This window comes from Chaetura pelagica, unplaced genomic scaffold (assembly GCF_000747805.2).
Source record: "Chaetura pelagica isolate M959 unplaced genomic scaffold, ChaPel_1.0 scaffold104, whole genome shotgun sequence".
Classification (NCBI taxonomy): domain Eukaryota; kingdom Metazoa; phylum Chordata; class Aves; order Apodiformes; family Apodidae; genus Chaetura; species Chaetura pelagica.
In genome coordinates this window covers 8296139-8301012 of record NW_009953786.1, presented here as the reverse complement: position 1 = coordinate 8301012, position 4874 = coordinate 8296139, and positions in this window count along the sequence as shown.

The window sequence follows — 4874 nt, the reverse complement described above, 5'->3', positions numbered from 1 at the left end:
GGGGGGGGGTTGGGGGGAGCGGGCAAAAAAGGTGCTTTCAAACCTTGGCCACCCGTGGCTCTGGCTTCATATGGACTATAAGAGCCCTACTGAGGTAAAGCACCATCTGTGTCTGTGCTGAGGCAGCCCTTTGTACCAAAACAGCAGCCTCTTAAAGGCAAAGTTTAAAGCCCAAGTGTTGAATGGATGGATGCCTCCCAGAGACAAGAGGCCGCGTGACCATGTTTTTCAACTGTGTACCCACCAAATGCAGTTGTGTGTCACACATCTGATGGGTGCAACTACATGTGGGCATCATTTTGTGGTCCCACCTCCTCCTGCTGGGGGGACAGAGCTTGGCACACTGTCCTCCTCCATGACCAAAGACCTCTGGTGAGAGCCTGAGCAATTAACTTAGCCCTTACTCCTTTTCTGAAAGCTTATTACTTCTGGGCTTTTCAAATACGCTAAATGCTACAAAGAAGGTGCACAGAAGCTTGGCTGTTTTGGGCTTACTGGGCTTGAGGTTGCTAAACATTTGGGGCACAGACTATTATCCTTAAAGGCAGAGGCAAACTTTCCTTCAAGCTCTATGTGTGGAAACTAGAGCTACTCTATGGAAACTGACAATGCAACAGAGCAGTCCCAATATACAGAAGACTAAAACTAGTCCAGGCCTGTTAAAACCACTCTGCCTGAGAAATAACGAGGCTGGTGGATGGTGATGTCCCACGTTTGGATAACTGTGCTCAGCGTCCTAGCTGTGTAAGGCACATAGCTTCCTGTGAAGAATATGGACATTCCTTCCTCATGAACAAAGAGAGGGTAAACCTGGTACTGTCTATGTAGCACTACAGTTGGGAACGTGCAAAATAGAGAGTGCATTTCAACGTGACACCACTGTAGGCTTGCAAGAGTCCCTATGAAACATGAGCATGGGTCAGGGTAAACTCATGCACAAATATAGGCTAGGCAGAGAATGGACTGAAAACAGCTCTGTGGAGAAGGACTTGAGGGTGTTGGTTGAGGAGAAGCACAACAAGAGTTTGCAGCCCAGAAAGCCAACCACGTGCTGGGCAGCATCAAAAGAAGCCAGCAGGCTGAGGGAGGTGATTCTACCCTTTTACTTTCCTCTTGTGAGACCCCACCTGGAGTACTGTGTCCAGTTCTGGAAAACCCAAAACAAGAAGGACATGGAGCTCTTGGAGTGAGTCTAGAGGAGGGCCACAAAGATGATCAGAGGGCTGGAGCACCTCTTCTACAAAGACAGGCTGAGAGAGTTGGGGTTGTTCATCCTGGAGAAGAGAAGGCTCCGGGGAGACCTTATAGCAGCCTTCCAGTACCTGAAGGGACTACAGGAAAGCTAGGGAGGGGCTTTTTACTAGGACATGCAGTGACAGTTTGAGGGGCAATGGTTTTAAGCTGAAAGAGGGTAGATTTAGGTTGGATATTAGAAAGAAGCTATTCCCTGTGAAGGATGTGAGACACTGGCACAGGTTGCCCAGGGAAGTTGTGGATGTCCCATCCCTGGAAGTGTTCAAGGCCAGGTTGGATTGGGCTTGGAGCAACCTGCGCTGGTGGGAGGTGTCCCTTCCCATGCAGGGGGCTTGGAACTAGGTGATCTTTAAGGACTCTTTAATGTCCAACCTAAACCATTCCTTAATTCTATGACCAGTGGGATGATACAGGTGTGAATAAGTGTCAAACAGAAACAGCACTTGTTCGGCTCAAGCCCCTTCAAGGAAACAGAAGCAAAATGAAGTTTACCCAACCCCTATTGGCTTTGACATGACTGCTGTCACTTGTTATGATGGCATTGGGACAAGCTAGCTTATGGTACTTAGGCTGGGAAAGCATGGGCACCTTTAAGGACCACAACCAAAGAGGGTTCTTTCAACAGAAAATTAGCAGCGTGTTCACTTATGGTGTTGTGTAAAACAAGGAGGGAAACAGGTGCACGAGGATGTCCTTGGAGGTCTTTCTGCAAGGCTTACAAATATTGCTGCACCTCCCTGGTCTCTTTGTTCCAGCCTTTTGCCTGTCCTTGGGTGTCCTGTTTCATAGCAAGAGCACAGCACCTCTCTCCTGTCTTCATGACAAAATGAGGTGTTAAGTGACTGGGTTGCAGTGCTTGTCCTGCAACTCTACCATGTTGTAGTTTGATAAAACAGCAGCAAGGTCTGCTTATAGCCCTTCTGTCTTCACATGTGTGAAATGTTGGGCTGTGTTACAGAAAGTATCAACAATTGACAGACATAAGGTCCCAGTAACAGAATTTAAACTTAAGTTCTGCACTTGTGCAAAAACAACATTGAAATTATTTAAACATCAGATCCCTCGCTTGTGTCAGATCTAAGTTACTGTACTTAGACTAGGAATTAGTGCCCCAGAAGAAACAAAGAACGTTGTTCTAGGGACTTCCCTGGTAACAGCATGAAAGCAGTTGTAGCTTCCTGCACTTTTAAGGCCTAATCTCTTTGGAGAAGGGATTATAGTTTCTCAAACCAGTCTTACAGGGCACAGAAGGTTCAGGTACACAAGCCCAGCAAGATCCCAGGAAGCCTCCTGTTAGCCTCATGGTCCTGGAGGGGATGGTAGCCAGGATTGCTGTGAGAATTGATAGCAGCACCAGAGGAGGAAGACAGAGTCCTGGGAAAGAAGGGAAGCCGTGGGACAAGGCTAAGCTGGAGGGACAGGGAAGGGACATGACGGGGTAACTGCTGAGTGGTTGTTGCCTGACAGTGGAGAGCTACTTCCACACGCTTCATGTGTACATGTAACAAACAGCATTTAAACATATCCTTACAAAGTGAGCACACCATTAAAAGCTTTGCTACCTATGATGTTACCTTCTCCCTTCTCACATCCACATCTCACCTCTGAACTTCACTTTACCCAGGAGGCACCTCTGATGTTTTATTTCAATAAAGGAAACGGTCATATTCTGTTTCAGAAAATACAATGTGGTTTTCTTGTACTTTGTTTCATTTCAGCAAACCACGTGTGAATGGCTGAATCCTTTGGATTCCAGAAAACCGCTTCCCATAGCCCCACGTTCCACCCAGTTGACTTGCAGGAGAAGCAATTCATCTGTCAGCAGTGCTTTAAACCATGACAAAGTTACCACACCAGCTAATGAGGTGCGAGGTGGTGGGGATAGAACATCTCTCTGCTTCCCCTCAGCAAGCCTGGGCTGCCGGCTTGTTGCAGCAGATAAGAATCTGAATTTCCCCATCAATTTTCTGCCTTGGCCTCCACGGTGCCACTGGTAGATTACCGTGTTGAAAAGACCTCCTCCCTTTCTTGTTTCTCAAAAACACTGGAAAACAGGAAGGTCAAACTAATGTTGAGAGTGAAAGCATCAGTATTAGCCAGGTGTGCGCTGTAATAACTTACCTGCACTGAAAAATAAACAAAGGTGAGGAATACCAAGTGAAAGGACAAGGGCGGGAGGCCTCAGGGCGGCTGGGAATGTCACGCACGCGGGTGCCAGGACGAACCCCGCGCCGGCGGCTCCTCGGAGGTGTGAGAAACATTTGCTGTGCCAATGAACAGGCCCAAACAGATCCCGCAGCCAAGCACAGCTTATTTACGCTCTTGCAAGAATGGGTGACCCAAACAAGCAGGCACACCCATAGGCAGGTGCCACCTGCTCATAAGGTGAGTAACTCTTTAATATTCCCTGTTCCCAGGTTCCTGGTTCCCCCCTGGCTGGGTAGCCCAGGGATTACAGCCCATCCAACGCTTCTAATTACCCTATAAATTTCCCACCCCTGTTTACACATTCCACTCTAGCAGTTTACTTTTTACCTTTTAAGGTGTAATTCTGACCTTTCTTGCCCCCTTGGCTGCCTTCCCGACCACCAAACTGATCTGCACCTACTGGTGTCATCCTGCCCCAGGAGCACGATGGAAGCGCCTTCGCTCGGCCCCATCTCAGCCACGAATCCTGCTCTGTGTTCGGATCCCCCAGATGGAGCCTGATTAAGTCCCTGGGTTTCTTGGGCCGCAAACCACTCCGGGTGTCCCTGGAACGCGCAGGCATCTCACTTCTCTCTTGAACAAAATATTCTATTCCTAACACTAGGGTACATATATATATATATAAACCAACAAACGCAGCCATATGTTTTGAACGCTAGGACGTGAAAACAACACCAAACCCAACACCCTGCTTCCAACACCGGGATGCGACAACACCGCTGCGTTTCATGTCTTAACAGCAGGCGTGTCACGCACAGCTCATCGCTAACAACGGTAGGCGGCCTCGAGATGACGTGACATGCTCGTGGTGACACTGGTGACAGGGTGACAGGGGTGACACGGGTGACACGGGTGACGTGGGTGACTGGGTGACAGGGTGACACGGGTGATGTTTCATGTCTTAACAGCAGGCGTGTCACGCACAGCTCATCGCTAACAACGGTAGGCGGCCTCGAGATGACGTGACATGCTCGTGGTGACACTGGTGACAGGGTGACAGGGGTGACACGGGTGACACGGGTGACGTGGGTGACTGGGTGACAGGGTGACACGGGTGATGCCGGTGGCACGGATGACAGTGTGACACGGGTGACGCGGGTGACTGGGTGACACAGGTGACACGGATGACAGTGTGACACGGGTGACAGGGTGACACAGGTGACTGGGTGACACGGGTGACTGGGTGACACGGATGACAGTGTGACACGGGTGACACGGGTGACAGGGTGACACAGGTGACTGGGTGACACGGGTGACAGTGTGACACGGATGACTGGGTGACACGGCGACACGGGTTATGCGGATGACAGTGTGACACGGGTGACGCGGGTGACTGGGTGACACAGGTGACATGGATGACAGTGTGACACGGGTGACACGGGTGACAGGGTGACACGGGTGACGCGGGTGAC